The sequence below is a fragment of the Octodon degus genome, unplaced genomic scaffold (assembly GCF_000260255.1).
Source record: "Octodon degus isolate 3935 unplaced genomic scaffold, OctDeg1.0 scaffold00104, whole genome shotgun sequence".
NCBI lineage: Eukaryota > Metazoa > Chordata > Mammalia > Rodentia > Octodontidae > Octodon > Octodon degus.
Window position 1 is genome coordinate 914385 of NW_004524680.1, and position 22323 is coordinate 936707.

The 22323-nt window shown below is 48.9% G+C and overlaps 1 protein-coding gene and 1 pseudogene across 35 annotated transcripts in view; one reads left to right on the top strand and one right to left on the bottom strand.

The window, feature by feature from the left end:
* Positions 1-22323, bottom strand: part of Cacna1c (calcium voltage-gated channel subunit alpha1 C) — a 752474-nt gene that overhangs the window by 249511 nt on the left and 480640 nt on the right. The window lies entirely within an intron of this gene.
* On the top strand, positions 2356-4091 carry LOC111818829 (annotated as a pseudogene).

Sequence of the window (22323 nt, forward strand, 5' to 3'; positions counted from 1 at the left end):
TGGCAGTCCCTCCACATTCCTGGAAGGTACTCAGTGCAAAACCCTCAAACCCCTTTCTGTCCTCTGCCAGGTCAGGGGAAGCTCACTTCCCACGTGCTAGTTCTCCATCCTCCTGCCCAGCCTCCAGGAAGAGTGTGCCCATTTGGGGTACTGGGAGCACAAGAGGTGGCTGTGCAGGACAGGCACCCAGTGTCCCCAGGAGCCTTCATCCCCACCCCAACATTTAGTGAGCTCTGGGTACAGCAGTTTGAGGACACCAAGGCCAAAGTGACAGAATCATGGCCTCCACTAAGAGCTAATGCGGCAGATTCCCTGCAGTGCACACTGGATACATTTCCAGGTGTGTGAGAGGCACCTGGAAGTCCAAGGCCCAGACCTAATCAGCATCTCAGAGGCAGACATATCTGTCTTTTAGCAGCAGAAAATTGGTTTGGGGCTGTGGTTGCTTTTGGACTGTGACTTGGGAACAGTCCACGCTTGTGGGGCATTGACTTTTTCCAATTAGGTGATGTGGGGCTGGAGTGCACATCAGGGCAGTAGTGCAAAGGAAGTCATGCTACCGAAGGGCTGCACGCAGCCTGAGGCACTCACAGAAGTTGGCAGGGGAGGGGCTGTAAAAAGCCACTCAGCCTCAGTGCCCTCACCTCACACCATGCCAGTTCAGAAATCTTATTTATTTATTTATTTATTTATTTATTATTTTTTTAGAAATCTCATATTTAACACCAAATAACAGGGATACCCCTGTATGTACCCTCAGAAACCAAACACAAGCTAGGTGCCACTAGGTTCCAGGTGCTTTCATATAACCACATGAGTTCACTGCTTTTACACTTTTGTTCATTTGCTCATGCATGCCTCCATGCCACATCCAAGCATCCATCCACCCACCCACTTACCCAATCAGCCATCCATTCAACTATCCATTCATCCAACCATTCATCTATCCATTCATCCATCCATCCTTCCATTTATCCATTCATCCATCCACCTACCCACCCACCCACCCACCTACCCATCCATCCATCCATCCATCCATCCATCCATCCATCCATCCATCCATCCAATCATTCATGACTACTGTTGAAAAATCAGGTATAGTGTCAGAACTCAACCTTGTTGTTCTCTCCACACTGTCTAAACAACAAACTATCTGGAGGAGACAGATGCTAGCCCCTCAGTCCCTTCTCCCCGCTCTGGGAGAACAGCAATGTCTCAAAGGCTCTGAGGGCCTTCCCTATATGCTTGGAAGCTGGCATTTCCAGGCAGCCACTTAAAAACAGTTGGCATCCCCAATCCAGACTGCCTGGCATCCAGCAGTCTGTTTATTCCCTCACACATAAGAGCACTTACCCTTGCTTAATTTGCCCTATAAAAAGTGAGGGCCGTGGGGACAGAAGAGTCTCCCATGTGAATGCAGACTCTCAGGCTCAGTAGTATCCTGGGCCTGCCACACTACTTTGTGGGATGGAGGAGTAGGGGACTTGTGACTTTTAGTATTGAACTTTGGCTTATATAACTTTTCCCAGGAAAGCCTATTCCTTAATCCAAGCCACATGCCATGTTGTCCAAACCCTTGCACATAACACAGAGATGCAGAAGGACCATCTTAAGCCAAGGTGAGCCACTTAATCATGCATCCAACCATACATAGTTATGCCTGTATACTGCTGGGTGCTGGAGCTTTGAGGATAAGGGCTCAGAAACCAAGCTCCATGATCTTCTCATACATGGGTGGTGAGGGGGAGGGTGCAAGGGGTCAGATGATTCCAGCACAGTGGGCAGGCAGAGTTCTGGAAATAAGCATTGCTGACCAAAGAAGGGCTTTCCAGGGTAAGGACCTCTGACTGAATCTCAGAGGAAGAACTGACCAGGTGAGGAGGTAGGTGATGGGGAAATGTGGGCATGGGTCAGGCACGCAGGTGGTGGGAGAACTGACGAGGCAGGAAAGCCATGCAATTGCTTTGGCTGGCATGAAGGGCACTGAGGGAACAGGCCAGGGTAAGGGTAATAAGGAGCAAGATAGCCAGAGGCTCTGCGGCCACACCTTGAGGCTTGGGTCGCATTCTAGGGAGATGGAGAAGGACCTCATTAAGGCATGTGGGCTGGAGACCGAGCCATGGGGCAGGGAGATGTAAAGGGCAAAAGTGTCCCAGAGGTTTGAGCAAAGGTAGAGGCAGTGGGGCTTGGATTGAGGAGACAGAGGTGGGTGGAGAGACAGTGAGCACACACTTGGGCTTCTGCTTGCACGTGAGGGTGGGGCTGGGGGAGAGGCAGTGGGAGAGGAGCACCCGGCTGCCCTTGCTGGGGTGCTAGTTCATGCAAGCATGTGGAGAGGGACGCCTCATCCTGAAGATGGAGCGTGAGCAAGCAGTGCTTGGGAAGATGATAGACACAACCATGACGGGAGCTGCTGGATTGGAGGGACCCTGGCTGGCCATGCGATGCCACAGGCGGGACTCAGGGCAGAGTTTGGGTGACAGGGCAAGGCCAGATGAGGGTCCCCTGGGAAAGCATGCAGACTAAGGAGAGGAGAGCTGAGCCTGACTCTCACCTGGCAAAGAGTCACTGCTAGCTGTCTGCTTCTAAAACAGCCCACCAATAGCCTCTTCACAGTGAAAGCCCCTCCATATCAAGGGAACGTATCTCCAGGCCAAAGTCACAAGACTCTTAAAATCGCAGCATCTGGGGGATAAAAGGAATCTTGCAGGTTTTCTAATTATCCTGCTCAGTTGGAAAACAAGGATCTGCGAAGATACTGAGAGGCACAAGACAAGAACAGGGAACCAGATCTCTGGACCTTCAGTCCAAGATTCCCTTTAGGGGAAAAAGATACATTTAGGTGTATCTGTTGAGTGTTTGGATAATTATACTGCTGATTTTAACTGGCCTTTCGAAATGAGCTGCTAATGCTCATTGTTTTAATTCTTATTTTTCCTTTCTTTTGAATTTCTTACAATGTTTTTGTTATTGTTTCTTTTTTCTTTTCTTTTTTTTTTTTTTTTTGGCAGAATCGGGGATTGAACTCAGGCCCTTGCGCTTGCCAGGGAAGCGCTTATTCCACTGAGTCATCTCCCTGCCCCTGTTTGTTTTCTCTTTAAACCAGTCTTACACGTTTATATCTGGTAATATGAACAACTAATTTGAAGATAACATTATGCAATACAGCAACCATTGTTGAATTCCTATTACTTTGTTTAGCGAAATTTTGTATCGTTTCTATTTTCTTTCTATCACCATTTTGTATTCTTTAATAAAATAAAATAAAATAAAAAGATTTCCTTTAGCTTGTCCTGCCTCCTGGGACCAGAGATACCTCTGGCTTTGGTCTCTGCTTATTCTCAAGACCTGGCTGGGTTGTGGCTGTCCACACTAAGTTGCTTAAGGATCTAACATAGGACCAAAGTGATCCAGGAACCAGTAAGAGACAAGAATTCAGAGAAGGGGACCCTGCGGGTGTGCACACGGGGATAGCTAAGAGGAGGCTATCGGAAACACTTGCCAAGACTGAGAAGTGAGATGCGGCATCAGCTGAAGCAGAGACCTCGAGTCTGCAGGAGACTTCAGGCTCAAGAAGCCGTGGGAAGACGCTAAGCAACGACTGGCTGATGACGCTGGAGCCAGAGTGGACTAGAGAAAAGTACGGACACGAAATTCAGCACCAAGTATCTCAAAGCACAGCCCAAGCAAACAGCACGCTGGGGTGGTCTTTGAAACAGCCAGTTTTGTAACATTTTTGGAGCGCTGGAGCTGGAGGATGAAGCCTTCTTTCTGCTATTATAGTAACTGCAAAGAGCCAGGCATCACAGCACTCAGGAAGACTGCAAGGGGGGATTACACAGATCACACACAGTTGGAGGAAAACAACACCCACAGTGACCCATACAGCAAGGAGGACAACCCCGGAGGGTTCACGGTGGATGTGCAGTGTGTTCAGCTAATGCAGCGTTCCTTCTCTGTGGCTGAGCCTCAGACCTATCGCCAAGCTCACAAAGCTACTGGTGCGCCCTTAAAAAAGCACAGCTCTCTTCACTCACCAGGGACTCTCCCTTACCCAAGAAGAATTCAATCTCACTGAAGAATTTTATTGAAGAAAAGGAACCACATTAACTGATGCATGTTGGTTGGAGTGGAAAAGCCATTATTCAAAGGCAGGCAAGCTTTAGTAAGACAAAAGAAGGCTTGCCTGTCATGTCACCTGGAACTACACACAGAGGTGTCTTTGTGTACTTTCTTCAGTAAGAGATTTAATAATGATCAAGAAAGAATTCAGAGAAGGGGCAGCTGCCTATTGTCGACAAGTCTAGACCCAGGTACGGGGCAGCCTGAGACTGTAGACTGCTGGAGTACGCTGACTAAATATTGCAAAGGGCAGTGTCACTCACTTCGACCTCACGTGCACAAGAGCCCTTATAGAATTACCTAAAAAGTAAAATAGAAAGTGAACAATTGAAACAGTGTGGTCATCCGTGCCTTCACAGCATGAACTGTACTGCCACAGGACATCCAAGGCTGAATGTCTATAGGGCGGCGAGCAGCAAGTTCAAAGACTGGTGCTGCCGATGCCCATGCCGATGGCCCCTGGTGCTGTGAACCTACAGTCCTACAGCCTTCCTTGTCTTGAGTGTCTGTCTGCTAGGAATGTACAATGCCACTGGAGAGGCAGCACAACCCACAGGAAGGGTGAGAGGTAACTCGGATGGCTGCGCTCCGCAGGGACTTACAAGGCATCATACTTTTGTGCCTCTCTACTCAACTCTGCTAAATATTTCAAACAAGTGCTCAATGCCCTCCTCCTGAATTCTAGGCAGTCAGAGAGCACATGGTGAAGGTGCCCAACCTGCACCAGCAGCAGGGGCACTGGCCTCTCCAGGGGAAACTTTGGAAGCCAACCTGGAAGAGACTCAAATCCTTGTCCTGACCACTCTGTGTTAAGTTTGGAAAGGGTAGAGGAGATGTGAAAAACGATGGGAGAAAGCAAGCCCCACAGACCCTGCACTGCAAATGGGCAGGAGTAGATCCCCACGGAGGGGGAGTCCACTGGAGGACTCTGCTCCTTTGATAATGGGGAGGGGTCCCAACTTGCCTGGGGGCAGGCACAGTGCAACTGGCTTCTCTCTTCTTCCTTTCTAATCCTCTTTCTTCCAACCCAAACTACTCTCAACCCTGTGGCTTGCTTTAGGCCATCTTCTTCTATCTCTCTCTCTCTCTATCATCCTGTTCATTTCTTAGCTCCACTAACGGCAGCGGGTGGGGGAGGGGCCCAGTTGCATTCATGTTTGAAGTATCTATCAGAGCTGAACACAGAGAACTGCAGTTTGGGGAATTAGGATGTCTTGTAGGTATCCCAAGTGTGGTAGCTTCCTATGAAGCTTCTCATGTATACATGTGCAACATTTCCTAGTCCATTAAAAACTCCTACTATTTTGATAGCAATGATCACTAATCTTGATTCTGGTACCAACTGATTGTGTGTCCTTGGGCAAGTTACCTGACTTCTCTGGATCCATTTCCTCATATGTAATAGGGCTTTGAAAACAGGCACACTGCTGCAGAGAGCCCTAGGCTCCCCTGGCTGGCTCTGGGAGCAGGCGCAGATGGGAGAAGGCTGCGTGTGGAGCTCTGACGGTCAGCCACTCTTGAACCAGGGCAGTGCCAAGTTCATCCCCTGGGCTGAGTATGCTTATGGATTCTGATCAAGTTAGAGTCTAGGGAGCCACTATGAAGGGATGTGGACAGAGGATACACATCGCAAAAGAAGTGGCGCCCTCTCCCTGACCACTGTGGAAGACTTTGTTAACTTCCCATTCTGGGTTCAGCACAAGATCACTGCTTTCGTGGTTCTTTCTTATGACTTGGAATACACTCCCAAAGTGCTGGATGATTTCCAAAGTCCTCCAAAGCTCTATAGCAAGTGAGGATGCTGTCCCTTGACTGGTATGTAGGTCTGGCTACAGAGCACGGCTGGATTCCAGGACACAGAATGGATCCAGAAAGGAGCTCTTCCTCATTCCCCATAAATATCAGTAACTATTATAATAAAAACATCTATTGTTGGTGAGATTATTAATACTTGTGCTTTGGAAGGAACACAAACTCCTCATGAGCAGAAGCCATGCCAGGGTAGATTTCTTAGGACAATTACGGAGGGAATCCAATGGTGATTTGTGCGTCCCCGTTTCTGCAGCCTGGGTCATGAGCAGGAGAGCTGTAAGAGGCTTATCCTCCTATGGGGGACACTGCATGGCTCAGATCTGCTGTGTAACAGACCACAGCTATGAGAATTCTTACCCTGGAAGCCTGTGAGTACCTCCTTAAATTTACATAAGTGTATTTATCAAAGGTGCTAAGACTTCTACACCAACCACAATTGATGAGATGCTCAGTTATACAACTGCATCTTAGTACAAGGTACCAAGACAATGAACACAATAATAACACTTCACACAGCACCTTGCATTCCAGATTGTTTCATAACTTAAGCACCATTCAACCTGACCTCAAAAGACCATCTCCTGTCTGTTTGCTGGCCAAGAAGCTGTAACCTCTCTGCTCCTCACTCCCCAGTTCTCTCACATCTGTTCTGCGTGTCACAAACACCTCCTGAGAGTCTGCTTTGTCCCAGTCACTTTCCTACATTGGCTTTTCAGGCACTGACAGACCTGCAGTCTTTAAAGCTGGGATAGAAGGGTACATGTTCCTCCCTCTATTGGACAGAAGAGGTGATGTGTTCAAGGCCCACACTTAGCCCAAGGGAGGGGCACTTGATAGTGGGTCTGGGGTTTCTTCCTCTACAGGGCAGCCACCTCTCTTCATGGAAAGAACCCCTGTCTGTGAGTTATGGTGCACAGAAGGGACAGAAAAAGGACCACCCCAAGATGTGGTGGGCAGTGTGGGCAGCAGGAATCCCATGCTAAAATCTTTACCCCTTTTCTATCTCTCCTAGGGCCTCATATTAAGCGAAGAAGAAGAAGAAGAAGAAGAAGAAGAAGAAGAGGAAGAGGAAGAGGAAGAGGAAGAGGAAGAGGAAGAGGAAGAGGAAGAGGAAGAGGAAGAGGAAGAGGAAGAAGAAGAAGAAGAAGAAGAAGAAGAAGAAGAAGAAGAAGAAGAAGAAGAAGAAGAAGAAGAAGCAGCAGCTATTGTCTCCTCCACAAAGCAAGGGGTAGGTTGGAACGTGTGTGCAACATGATATCTTGTGGCCTTAAAAAAGGACTGAAATGCTCATGTGTAGCACACTATAGAGGAACCACATTAAAGGGAAGCCAGTCACAAATACTTACGCTTCCACTTGCATGAAATACCCAGTCTTGACAAACATACAAGCAGAGGGTGGACTGGGGCAGCCAGCACCAGGGGCTGGGAAGAGGGGAGAATGGGGAGCTCCTGCCCACAGCACAGAGTTTTGGTCTGGGGCAATGGAAAACTCTAGAAATAGCGATATAGGCACACAACATGATGAATGCAATTGATGTGACCAAACTGCACACTTAACATGTTAGAACGGCAAATTCTCTGTTATACATTTTTACCATAGTGAAAAGAAAAAGAAGCATTCTTTGGGGTTTTTAAAGGTTTTTCACTGCTTTATGGGTCTCCACCTAAAAGCCCCAGGGTCAGGTTTGAATCTGTCTATACTAGATGCTCCATGGGGTGAATGCTTAGAATGCTGACCACACTCTGTTTGGTAGTAGGGCCCTGGGCAGATGCTGGGATCTGGACCAGGAAGACATGGGCTGGCTGGGCAGGAAGGCCGGCGATGTCAGGGTGGGCCCTCGGCCCTCCTCGAAAACTTCACATAGAAACTTTGTTTACAGCACGAGTGATGGTTCAGAGGGTCTGGCCAGACTCTGCACAGGGCCAAAGGCCAGGAAAAACTGTTTAGTGGCCCAACTCAAGGCAGCCTTGAAAGAAATGATTCATCTATGTATTGAGCGCAAGTAGCAACCGCAGTTTTGGGTGAGTTGAAAAAGGGGCTGGTTTCAATGGATTTACAGTAGCTCAGTACACACACACACACACACACACACACACACACACACACACACACACACTGCTCTATGCTTGCCCGTGATGTTGAGCTGAAGTGACTTCTTCCCTTACCAATTTCCTGCTCTTAAGTCTTTTTCCCTAGAGGAGAGCTTGGCCTTAGCTGCCCCCGCTCCTAGGCCCAGGTGCTCAGCGGCGTGGGCAGCACAAACACTGGTACCGCTCTGCTCATTCCCCTGAGCCTTTGCGGCTCCCTGCCATGCGCGGCCCAGACTCTCGGCCTGTGCTGACCTTCCCCAGGCAGCTTCTGGAGATCACGGCCCTCTGTGCACCTAATCGCAAAGCCCTAAAAGGGCAGCACAGCCAGCCGTTTTCTTCTCCTATTTAGATGCAAACAACAGCACTTGCCACACTGCACCTTGCACTGCTCTCTTGGAGGGCGAAGGAAGCCAGAATACCAGAGAGGTCAGCGTGTGCCCTTCTCCACTTGCCTTCTCCATCCTAGGCCCCTTGTTCTCCTGTGAGGCCGCCCTCCTGTCATTAGGCACCTCCGGCCATCCGAGAATGGTTGCAGCCCTTTCCTCTCCAAGGTAAAAAAGATAATCTGTTTTCTTTGGGGGTAATGGAGCAGAGAGGGTGACAGATATTACCAATCAGGGCTGAATTACTCCTGGGGACCACGGGCATTTGCTTAGTGACCTGTGGGCTGGTAGGTAATTTCCCAATTTGGGGAAGGGAGGTTAGCAGTGGCTTTAAACCCTCTAAAACCTACCTGCCTTCCTTACAGCAGCTAGGCCAAGGCTGGCTCCAGAACACAGGGCCATCTTCCACCTCGACCCACCATCCACTCTGTTCTGGCCCCCCCGACTGGCTGCTCAGATATTAAGGCAGCTTCCTGGTGGGACAGTGAGGGGGGTTTTACTATTCAAAAACATTTGCCCAACCATGTGAGGGGCAGAAGCAGGTGTTTTGTAACTTTTGACAAAGAGGTATTTTTAATGAAAGGCAAAATGCTAGAGAAGAGGGGTTCTGAAGTTACGCACCTGGGACTGAACTTTTCCTGTGACAACCTCCATCATCTTTCTAAACTTTGGTTTCTTCCCCAGCAGAATGAGAATAATTACACTCACCCTTGAGCAATTTTGACAATTAGAGACCACACAGCATTCTTGCTCAGCCGGTAGCGCTGTCACTGCTGGGGGCCTCAACCTGCCCCGCCACAGCTGGTACACACGGGGTGCACAGCACATCCGGGCAGAATGGGCAGAGCATCTCGCCTTGTGGCTCTGCCGTGCTTCCTGGAGGCCCCGACTCTGCTGCCCCCAGTTGCCTCTCTGTCCCCTCTCTCTCCATGGCTGCACCAACTGTCTGTGCCTTTGATTTCCAGCACATACACTGTCCTCTTCTGATCCTTTTCCCTTTGACAAATCCCCGAGACTTGAAGTCCCACGTTGGCTTTCTACTGTCAAAAGCCACTTGAGCAAAATAAAACAATAGCAAAAATTTGCCTGAGTCCTGTTTACGGGCTTCCATGTGTTCCAAAACCCCACGCTCACCTCCCTCCTCGGGCCTGGCATCTACAGAAACAGGTTCAGATCAGGCTTTAGAGCTCAAGTCCACGGCTATACACAGTCTCCATGTCTTTGGGAGCTGGCCAACCCAACATCTGCTGACATGATTTATTTCAACTATGACGAGCCAATGTGAAGGAAGCACAGTGTGCGTGCCCTACGGAGGCTCCCCAGCCATGTGTGATCGCCACGGGGCAGAGTGTTACAGTTTACAAGGTCCTTCTCTCAACCACATTCATGCCGAGCCTCATTCGCACCCCGGAAGAAGGAAGGGGAAATGTTTTTCTCTTCCTTTTACTCCTCTTCCATCTTCCATCCTTTCTTTTTTCTCCTCCTTACCACTTCCACCACCACATCATTAACACTATCATTATCACTACTACCACCACAACCACTGCCACCACTGCTGTTATGCTTTAGATCTAAAGTGTCCCCCCAACGTGGCACTATATTCATCAGTGGTGAGTTCACAGCTGAATGCGCTCTTAGGAAGTAGAACATCATTGGAAGAGGGGGTTCCCTGGGGCACGGCTTGTTTCCCTCCTCTCTCCTCTCCTCTTCCTTTCCCTCCCTCCCCTCCTTGCTCTTCCCTCCCCTCCTCTTCTCTCTTCTCCTTTCTTCCTGCTTCCTGGCTGCCACAGGTTGACAGCTGTGCCCCACCACGCCCATCCTCCACGTGGTTCCTGCCTTACAGTCAGGTGACCATGGACTGAACCCTCTGAAGCAGTGAGTCAAATAAACTTCTCTTTAAGTTGTGAATATTGTCCATTTTGTCTCGGTGAGGAGAAAGTGAGTAACACAACACCATCATCTGCATCACTGCTGCCATCAACCATAGTCTAAGCCCAGACACTTCAGTTCTAATCCTAAATTACTATCCATGATAAATACAAAATGTAATCCCGCTTGTGTATCTCAGTAAACCAATCAAAGAATTGAAGTCTCCCACAAAGCCGAGCAACTAGTCAGTATAGAGCTAGAGCTTTACATTTAATTTTTTCCTCATTTTTAGTGATTATGGAGAAAAGTGGACTTTAACAACTCACCTTTTAGGGAGCTCTACTTGAATTAGGAGGTACGCTGGGGTTTGGTTGGTGCTACACTGAACGGTGAGTCCTTGTGTGAAATCCCAGAAAGCTAAGCCCCCCTCTGGCATCCAGAGCTTACCTGCATGGGACTCTGCAGTCCCACAGATGGAAGTCTAGACAGGGGGCTGTTACGTGGACTTCCCCCAGCTGGCCAACTCTGGCCACTGACCTGTATGGAGCACTGCTGGCTATAAACCAAAGTCTAGTCTAATCCAGAAGATGCCATCTTTTTCCTCACCAGAGGGGATTCTGGGCCACAGAATCTACTGAACACATGAGACTCAACCCTGCTGGTGTGGCACGAAGGGAATTTTTTTCTTCTGGATTTTGAGAGAGAGAGAGAGAGAGAGAGAGAGAGAGAGAGAGAGAGAGAGAGACAGAGAGAGACAGAGAGAGACAGAGAGAGACAGAGAGAGAGACAGAGAGAGAGACAGAGAGAGACAGAGAAAGAGAGAGAGAGAGAGACAGAGAGAGAAACAGAGAGAGAGACAGAGAGACAGAGAGAGAGACAGAGACAGGCAGGAAAGTATTCTAATCCCTTGAGCTGGACACACCGATGTCATCTGTACTTGAAGTCCAGCCTGGGGTCACCTCTGACCACAAGGACTACAAGTTGAGGGCACAAGCAACATGCTGAGGTTGGTAAAGAATCAAAGTGAAAAGACTTGTGGTCAGAGTTACCTGCTGAACCAGTGAACTAAGCAACACTGAGGCCACCATGGATTGGGCCTACCCTATGTGAGATGCAATGTCCTTATTATTGAAACCATTTTGAGCCAAGTTTCTCGCAACTGCGTCAGAGGGCACCCTTATCAATGGGTGCCATTTGCACCTCCATCCACCACTATGCCTTCTGCCATCTGTCCCATGGCTGCTCATGGCTTCTACCTTTATCAGCCTTGTGAGCACACTAAAACTAAGCTCAGTCTCACCCAGCCTGGAAAAGGCATAAGCTCATAACCATGGAAGACACACCCTCCTCTGTCTTCCTGTCAGCTTGCAGCCCAGGTGTGAGATGCTTATTTCCGATTATGGTCTCAGCCTGTATCCGGGCAAGTCAGCCTGAATTTCCACTGGAGCGCAGCCCATGCAATTCTTAGCCTCTCATTACGGTCCAGGAATGAAGAGCCACAGCGTGTGGCTGCAAGAGACAGTAATCCATTGACAAGCCTGTAGGAGGCTGGGTGCCAGGGGAGAGGCGCCCCCAACACCTTAGCACCAGGAACTTGGAGACGGAATAGACCTGGTGTTCTCTTTAGTGTGGGGTCAGATAACAGGCACCAAAGGGCTGAGCAATCAGTGCTGGTGCCCTACAGCACAGCAGTGACTATCATCTATAAAAACTTATCCTACATTTCAAAAAAGGAAGAAGAGTTTAAAGGCTCCTGACACACAGAAATGATGCCCACGTGAGGCAGAAATGTTCATTACCCTGACCCTGACTTGACCACTGCATTGAGTCGATCAACACATCCCATACATGTGCTGAACTATTGCTCTGACTTTGTTGTACCATAAATATATGCAGGTGTTATGTGTCAATTCAAAAGCCCTAAAGGGTACAAGATGCTGCCCCTACCCTCCAAGACCTGACGGTCCAAGCAAGGAATAGGACAGACACGCATCATACAGAGAACCTGTAACAGCTCACACGTGCCGTTAGCTAATGAACACTATGGATACTCAATGGTTGAAGGATTTGGAGAAAGGGCTACTGCCAGGGACTGGGGCTGAGGACGCGGAGGAGGAGACACGGGGCTGAGCTGGGGCTGGGTGAGAGGAAGTCTGAATGGGAAATAAGGCTTCCTAGAAGCAAGGGGTCAAGCGTCTCTGTCACAGTTGCATTGCGGGACATGAAGCGGGATAGACAGGTAAGGTTGACATTGCAGCAGGTCTGGAGTGACACTTTCGAGTCCATACTTCACCCTGAGGATATTATACCTGGGATTTAAGGGCCACAGTGACTTAAACTGATGACAGTTTGGATCAAAGCGTGACAGGTCCCTAGCTGTGTTTTAGGAAGGCAAATTTGTAAAGCAGTCTTCACATGTGTTATGGTTTGTATATAGTTGTCCCCCCAAAGCCTCGTGTAGTCATGCGGTGGCTTCTGGAGTTTGTGATTGATTATTGTGGGTGTGGATGCTGTACCTGCCCTGAGGTGGGTAATTTGCATTACGACGCAAGGAGGGGAGAGAGGCTGACAGGTGCCTGAGCTGCTGCCACTCCCTTTGCTCTCTTTGCAGCCACCAAGAAAGGTTTCTCTCTGCCATGTGCCACTCTGCCTTGGAGCCAGCTGAGTATGGACTGAAACCTCCAGTAACTGTGAGCTAAATAAACCTTTCCTTCCTTCATTTTGAGTGTCGGGTGTTTGTCCCAACAATGACAGAAGAGTCAACTGAGACAACATGCATGAGACAGAAGTGGGGGAGACCGCTGCAGTGGTCCAGGAAGGAGGCCACAACAGTTTGGACCAGAGGGTGAAAGAAAGACAATGGCAGATTAGGAAAACACTATTGTTGGGAGTGAGGCACGAGGGACCACAGACCGTGACATCAGGACATCATTCAGGATGGCTGCAAAAACGGACGGACCATCCCCAGCAGTGCAGCAGCCAGTAGCCAGCAGCTGGCGCGGCACACCACCAGCTTGCCAGGCTGTGGTTTCTTTATCTACCAAATGGCAAATGTGGTTGCTGATCTCCTTTTCTTCCTACATCCATCTAGAAGATGAGCCAGTCTGGCGAGACTTCTGTGGCAAAAGGCTCGGTGTTCAGGTTTGGCTTTCTCCAAGCCGGCACTCGAGTTCCTTCTCAGTGTCACTCAGAAGACGACAGGAGCCTCCTGCGCTCTGGGGCCCAGCAGGCACGTGGGCACAGGCAGCAGGACTGCCCGGGGCCTGCAAGCACCTCGGGCCTGGGGCTGTTATTTTATGGATGAAAATAGCAGGACACAAAGAAGGGGAAGGACTTGCCAAAGCCACAGAACGGAATTGTAGGAAGGACACAGCAATAATGGTTATTTACATCTGCACATAAAAGACAAAAGAAGTTTGCGTCTGTGCAGTTCCAGAATACGTGGTGGCTTCATTAGCTAACTCTAGCCGCTTCTTTTCCTGACGGGCGGTGTTGGAAGGACCCCACTGGGGTCATGCTCTCCTTGCACTACGGGGGACTGAAGCATGCCTTTCTTTTAGTTAGCTTGTGCCTGCTAGATGTCAGGACCTGGCTAGACAGCAGCACACCTAGAACAGTGGCAGAAGATTGGCCATGGAATCCCAAGGACCTGGTCTACAGTTGCTACCATGGCTCCTGGACACACTGCCTTACTGTTCCAAGTCTCAAGTTTGTCATTTATAAAGCAGGATGATAACATCTGGGTATCATCATCATCATCATCATCATCATCATCATCATCATCATCATTATTAATGTATTTGGTTATTATAGGGTCTCACTACACAGCTTGGACTCATAGTAATCCTGTTTTCAGCCTCCCCTGGGCTGGGATTACAGGTGTATGTCATTACGCCTGGACTCTGTGGCCAGCTCAGCCTGCCCTGGGAATGGGGCTGGTGCGGTATGTGGTTCTGGGGATTGAACCACAGTCCCCGCACTTGCCTAAGCTTGCCTCAGCAGGTGCTTTAGTCCCCTGAGCTATCTTGCTGGCCCCACATCTGAGTGTTATTATTCTAGGGATGTGCCAAATTCTACATAAGAAATTTAAATAACATTTGTTGAGATCTTTCTAATAGCCAAAATGTTGTATGAGTTAAAATTACTACAGAAATAAACAAAAAATGGGCAACATCTAAAACATGTGAAAGAGTGAGCAGTATTGATTTCTCAGTTAAGACTGATGCAGAGGAGAAGGGAGTTTCCCAAGATGCCTAGCGTGGGGTTCACACCTGGCTGCTCTGGACTCACTTGGATGCTGGCCCCTGCTACCCAGTCCCTAAGGTATTACAGGCCACGGGTGAGGGTGGAGAGTCAGGCTCCTGGGGAAGAAGAATCTGAACTACAGAACATTTGAGTCACTTTCTTCCAAGTAGCTGGACCATGTCTACTGGCCATCAGGGTGGCTGGGAGGCTCTGCTCTGTCCCCAGGCACTGAAAACCTTGCAGTGGATAACAGGAGCCAATGAGGCACCGAGGATGCACGGAGGCAGTCTGCTCTGATGGAGCCTGCCCTTGCTTCCCGGCCCCTGACCCTGGTCTCCCTGCTGACCACGAGCCACCTCCGAGGGCTAAGTCACTTCCCTCCACACCAGGGACAGCTCTTTGGACTGAGCTCTTCTTGGAAACTGGCGGATGCCTCTATTGGAGGCAGATCAAATTTAAAAAGTGTCTCTTGTGAGCTGTAAATAGTCATAATTTTGGCCTTTAGTGGGTGTCTCCCTTTCCTTGTAAAAAAGGGTCTGTTCTTGCTGATCAGTTCAATTATAATGATATAAAGCAGAGGGCAGTAAAAATTTGGGACATGCCCTAAAAAGGGGAGTTTGGGAAAAGTGATTCATGGTCTTTCCTTCGAGGACCTTAGAAGGGAGGTGCAGGTTTGAGCTGTGTTTCCCAGACGAAGATGAATTTTGTGGTAAGTAAAAAAGGAATGGGAATCTTGGGGTACGGAATGCTGGGGCCACAGGCCCATGTCCTCACATTCACCCTGACAGTCACTAAGCCCTGAGTTGGAGACTCTTTGCTGCAGAGAAGTGTGATGGAGATGCTGACCTGCTTGCAGAGCCCTTCATCGCCATCACAGCAGGGGAGCAGGTGCTGGAGCCTGGAGGCTTTGCTGAGGCCTGGACCTTGGGCCCTGGTCCTCGCTGTGTGCTGGGCCCTTGGATTTCTACTGGTTATCTTTACCTCCCGATGCTGGGCTCCATCATTACTTTCACTTTACAGGGCTGGAACCAAGGCCTGCCATCATCACGTTGTAATGACCTCGAAGAACACAGCGCACATTTGCATCGCTGGATTCTGTATTGTCACCTACTGCCCGTTCTCCTGGAGACAGCAAGGCTAATGCACAAACTGTATCAGTAAAACCATCATTCCGGAGGCTCTGGTCTTGTGCCTGTTTGGCCCCAGGGGCAGGTAGGGAAAAGTATTTCAGGTAGAAGAAACAAATTCATGGCAAGGGCAAGGGCGCAGAGATTGATTGCTTCCTCAAAACAGTTCCAGGAACTAGTTCAAAGGCAAGGTTGGATCCGGAATGCAGGCATCCGGACTGTTTTGGAATCAATGAACTACAGATCTTGGGCAAGATATTTAGTGTCTTTGGATCCTAGTTAGAAGTAATCATTCTTCTGCTAACTCAAGGGATGAAATACAACACCTAAGAAAAGTTAAGACGACTGCTTTTTATTGTCTAAATGTCTTCACAAATCCATGTATTGAAGTCCTAAGGTTTCAAGGTAAGGGTTCTAGGAACTGGGGGCTTTGAGAGGCCACTGGGGGCCTCCATGATGGGATTAGTGCTCTTATAAAAGAGACCCCAGAGAGCTCCTCACCCTTTCTACCATACAAGGTTACAGCAAAAAGAACCATGCAGAAAGCAGACCCTCCCCAGGCTCACAGCCTGCCGGCACCTTGATCTTGGCCTTCCCAGCCTCCAGAGCCGAGAGTTCTGTTGCTTGCAAGCCATCTGGTCTCTTGGTTCATGGAATCCTGGGAGGTATTTGGGAAGGAGCCCAGGGCCTGGGATCCATCAAACAGCTCCCAGCACCTCTTGTAAATTTCTGAACTGAACACACAAAGCCACATCCTGGACAGCCAGAACTGAGAGCCATCTGTCATGTGCACATGTACTCCTTGCAGGTCATGGGGAGCTTTTGTGGGCCTGGGTGGACTTTCTTAACCTGAATCTTTTAGGGAGGAGAAAGTATTCTCTTCCCCATGTGGAAGATGAGGGGCCCAAGACAAATACAATAGTGTGTAGTGGAACAAATTCATCCTTTCTTCCTTTCTTCCTTTCTTCCTTTCTTTCCTTTCTTCCTTTCTTTCTTTCTTTCTTTTGTATTTTAGGGAAGGGTCTACAGGGTGTTCAGGGTCTCACTACTAGATCAGACTCATAGTGATCTGCCTGTTTACAGCCTCCTAAGAGCTGGGATTATAGGCATGTGCCACCACGCCCAGTCTCAACTGCCATCTCAGCATGCCCCCCGGGCTGGGGCTGGTGTGGCGGGCCCAGGGATCGAACCCCCAGCCCCTGAGCCTGCTTGCAGGCACTTTAATCTGCTGAGCTATTTGGCTGGCCCCATACTTGAGTTCTCTACCTCCACACCCAGCCTTTCCATCAGACTGGTTTGCACTTCCTGGACAAACACTGGGCCCCAGACTCCATCCCAGCCAGTTTGTGACAGAATCCATCTGGAACTGAAGTGAACGGTGTCTCCCTTCCCTAAACCCAGATGCTTCCTACAACTTCAAAATGTGGCTTTAGAAATAGGGTCACTGGTAGGTACAGTGGGGGACAATGAGGTCTTTTTGAAGGAGGTAAGTACCTAATCCAGACGGTGGTGTTATTATAAGTGGAAGCAGATACACAAGGAGTGGAGGCTGGGAAGGCCAAGATCAAGGTGCCGGCAGGCTGTGAGCCTGGGGAGGGTCTGCTTTCTGCATGGTTCTTTTTGCTGTAACCTTGTATGGTAGAAAGGGTGAGGAGCTCTCTGGGGTCTCTTTTATAAGAGCACTAATCCCATCATGGAGGCCCCCAGTGGCCTCTCAAAGCCCCCAGTTCCTAGAACCCTTACCTTGAAACCTTAGGACTTCAATACATGGATTTGTGAAGACATTTAGACAATAAAAAGCAGTCGTCTTAACTTTTCTTAGGTGTTGTATTTCATCCCTTGAGTTAGCAGAAGAATGATTACCTCTAACTAGGATCCAAAGACACTAAATAAACAGATACACAAGGAGAAGACACGTGACAGTGGCAGAGGTGGGAGTGGTTGATACAGCAACAGGAGAGCCTGAGATTGCTAAGCACACAACAGCTTCTCCCCTAGAGAACAGTCACACCTTGGTTTCAGACCTCTGGCATCAGGGACTGTGGCAGAATGAAGTATTGTTGTTTTGTGACTCTGCTATGGCACCCCTAGGACACCAATACAAGACCACTGCCTGCGATGCCCCTGGGCCCTCCTGGCACAGGGTTGCCATGCGTGCAAAGGCAGCACACAGGACAAACATCACCCTTGTCAGCCTCCCCACCTCCCACTGCAAAGTCACCGGGGCAAGCAGAGAGCATCTTTGATTTTAATAAGCTTTCAGGACTTTAATGAAGTGTCCAATTACTTGGGGACATGCAGTGTCAGAGCACTGGGAGACAGGCAACATGGAGACACAGGATGGGCCTCTTGGGCAGGGGACTGCTGCAGTGCTGGCCCCTTTCAGGGGAAAGCAAAGCTCCCCTCTGCACACCTCCACTGCCCTACTATTGTACCTACCCTTGGCCTCTTTCACCAGCCTACTATGGCACCTAAACACCCACCCAATGCCATTGCTGGCTGAATCAGGGGTGAGAACTTCCTGGGGGAAGCAGCGTAGAAACAGCACTGGGAGGAGGAAGAGTGTACCTACATTAGAATTAGCTAAAGGCGGGTGCCAAGGGAAGAGAGGGTACGGAAGCCGGAAAAACGGGATTGGCTCAAGAGGGCTGAAATGTCTGGGGAAGGAATCTGGGTTTATTCTGCAGGCTACGTGGGCCAATGAGGTCACTCTGGTGAACATACTCTTAAGGCAGAATTAAAACAGGTTTTCAATTTACAAGCAAATAATACAAGATAGCTTTTCCCTTGAAAAGCTTTCTCAGCTGGAATGCTCTGCAGTGATGGGGGCAGGTGTATGATCTGAAAAGGGGTTGCTTGTGCTGCACAAACATTGCAACGTGGACATTACTCTGCTTTTTAAAATAGGTATCACTAAAGGCTCGCTATCCTCAGTCAGATCAGGCTCCTACCTCTGCTGGGGAGGCTCCCCAATTTGGACAGGTCTGTGGCCATCTCTCTCTTTCTGGGACTCTTCAGTTTTAGTAATCTAGTGAGGTCCAGATTCTTGTCAAGATTCCAAGGATTAGTAAACTACAAAATAATTGTTAGGGAAAGACAGAAGGTTGTGGACTTTTTGTTCTGCCAAGTAGAAATATTACAGATAATAATGGCTATTTATTATTCCTTTCATTTCATAAAAAGGAGAAGCAACCATCACAGAATGCAGAGCAGTTGGCAGTTCTCATTCCAGCCAAACCTCCATCACTTGCACATACATGCTGCACTCGTCCTGCCTTTCCCCTCCAGTGGCCGACTGAGAAGCCTCTGCTGCAGAGTGGCACAGGCCACTGCTTGGCGTGGTCGATAGCTTGTTACATGCTCCCTCCCGCATCTTTTGCCTGGAGCCCAATTCAATCACCCAATTGTGGAAGAGGCAAAAATGACTGCAGTATTTGGCAGCTCATCCAGAAGCAGTGTTGGTTTTCTCGTCTGTGGAATTAGATCTGACTCTGTCACTTGTGCAACCGGTGGAAGACTGCAGAAATGACACTGGAAGGACCTAAGTCCCAGGGCTCTAGAAGCTTGGTAGCTTCTCCTTCACACGGGGTATCTCCTTCCAAAACATGGACAGGCCCAACATAGCCTGCTAGAGAAGGAGAGACCGCATGGAACAAGGACTGCAGGAACATACCAGCTCTGCCCACTGGGGCTACTGCAAACAGACTCACTACCAATCCACTGGCCAACTGCAGAAACTTGTGAGACCCAGCTATGATCAGTTATACTCTTCCAGGTCCAGAAGAACCACCCCACTGAGCCCAAACCAAATGACTATGCTGCAGAAATACGAGCTATTGCTTAAAGCCACTATTTATTGGGGCACTTTGTTAGGCAACACAAACTAGCAAATATACAACCTTTCCAACCATGATTTCATGGGCCTGCTATACTCTCCTACTGTCTTTCAAATACAAGTTGGGCTTTCCTTTATCTAAAAATATACCCATTATCTTTGCTGTGTCCCATGTCTGAAATATCTGCTTCCTCTACTGTTAGACTTTAGGTATTCTTGAGGGCTCAGTGCTTCCCATCTATGCCCCTGCCTTGGCTCTTTAATCACATACTAATTACTGTGTGGAATTTCATGCTCGCTGTTGTGATTTGTTTCTGATAATGTTAAATTTTCACAGTATCTCAGTCACTCTCTCATTGTCAAGACACAGGACTTGACATCCACAGTTTCAAGGAGGAGAGGTGTTTATTTTGGCTCACAGTTGTAGAGGATCCAGTCCGTAGGTGGTTGGCTTCAGGGCAGAAGGCATACACAGTGCGAGGGTCCTGCAAGGGCAAGCTGCCCAGATCATGCCCTCCCATAGACAGAGCCATGGAAAGAGCCTGGAAGGGAGCTGCACCCTTCTAGGTCACACCCATAGCGACCGGCCTTTTCCAAGCACTTTTCCCAACAATAAATCAGCCAAGACCCCTCATCCAATCCCCTTTCAGAGGCCCCACCTCTGAGCACACGGGGCTTTGGAGGTCTATCCAGATAGAAACCATAACAGAAGCATGTTATATCCTGCCTTCTTGATTAGACTGACAGTCCTTCACAGATGGGCAAAAGCTATTCTTGTATTTGGACTCCACAACCTTTAACCTCGTATTATATGTATAGGGTTGATGGAGTTCTGGTGCGCTGCTGATGAAAGTTGGAAATCTAGTGGGTCTATGAAAGCAGTCCTGCTGAGTCAGTTCTCACAAATGAACCTCCAGCTCAGCTCTGAGCTGGGTCCTAGTTCCTCAGGCTTTTCCAGGGGGTCTTGTTCATTCCTCAGTCTCAGCACAAAGGCATCCAAAAGGACGGAGAATGGACTCTGACCCCCTGCACAATACCACAGAGGATCAAGAAGGGCCCTCAACCAAAGCAAGTAATACTCTCGCCAAATCATTACTGCACTTCCTAAGCCTCCTGGGGCCTTCTGGAACAACCTGGAAAGTTTCTCTTCCCATTTCTGTGACCTTTCATTTGCTCCAGGCACTGGATTGGATAATCCAGGCTTCCTGCATCTTTCAGCCTTCACTAGGTCTTTCAAGTGAACTACAAAGCTCTGAGGGGAACACAGATAAAAAGCTTAGCATTGCAAATGAGGAGAGGCTAGGAAAAAAGGTAAGCACATTTAAAGCAAGAGTGCTACAGACTGGTGTTGGAAGGTTACATTGCAAAAGTAAAGGCCAGGGTTCCTTGGTCTCATGGTTTAATCCCAGGGTTTGCTTTTCTTAAATAACCAGTAAGAAATCAGCCATACATACTCCTGCCTTCAGACACTGCCTGCCAGAGCCGCATCCCCCTGCCACAGTTCCCTTGGCTAAGCTTGTTTCTCTCCTTATAATCTTGTTCATTTTATTTTCTAAGACCGAAGATAACAAGTTTCATGTTAGAAATTTACAAAAACCCTGAGACCTAAAAGAGGGAGGAAATAAAAATGAACAATATTACACTTCCTTGCCGTTAACCACGGATCGCGTCTTGGTATGTGTGATTAATCTATTACTTCGGTGTGTGTACTTCGCCAAAATTGCGATCACACTGCCTATATTATTTTATAGCCTCCTTTATTTTTGCTTGAGAATAGGCTTTAAACATCTTGTGCATTCTTCAGTTTTATCTACACTATCACTTTCCATAAACCTGATAGCATTTGAGTGGCATAGGTTGGGGGACTGCGCTCTATTTAACCAGCTCCCTGTCTTGCTGCTGAAGTTTCTGACCCATCTGTGGGACTGATGATCCTTTGGGGTGGGGGTGGGGGAAGGTGAGCAGAGGCTGCTTCCGTAGCCAGCCAGCTACCTTGGTGAGTTCAGTGGGACCTGCCTCCTACTAAGGGTGCAAAGGAGCTACTGACAGCCACTGGAGGACCTCCTGCCTGCAGCTCTGCTCCAGAGGGGCCGGCTCTTCATTATGTTGAGACCTACCCTTTGCTGATCCTCATCAGGCTCAAGCCAGTTTCTCTGCCAGCTCTGCCTCCTGGGGAGAGGCTCCCCTCCTTTCCTTATCCCTTCCCTTACCATGGTGGTGCCCAAACACAAGTGGATGCTCCACACTGTATCAGAAGAGGGAGGTGGCAGAGGGCCTGGGTGTTCTGGAGCGTCCTAGGGAAGAAAAGGGCTTCTGCACTGTGATGTTTGCAGGCCGTACTCTCCGCAGAGCCTCCAAATCTCACCCCACTACCAGTCAGCACAGTTCCACGCCCAGCCTTTCCACAAAGTGTCACGATGTTCTGCAACCCTGACACGCCATTAGCTGATATATGTTTATCCAAGACACCAAACAGGAAAAAAAGAAGTGCCTGTCTGATACAGACAGAAAATGCCCACATCCTGGCATCTGCTTTCGGGATCACCTTGGATTTCTCTCTCCTTCCCCATCCCTTCTCCCACGTGTCCTTTCCTTTTTCTCCCCTTTTGCTGCCCTTCTAGCCTGGCTTTGCTTCCCCCACTCATGTCCCCTGCCCCCTTTTCGCACTGTGTCATTTCCCCTTCTCCATGGAGGGATGGGCAAGGTGCCCATTCAGTAATCCATGGGGCACACTGGAGCTCGGCTAATTGAGAGGTTGCTTTTAAATTTCTTAAAATCAGAACAGATCCAGAAAAAAAAAGGTAAAACACAACTGTGAGCATCCCCTGAGACACTAACG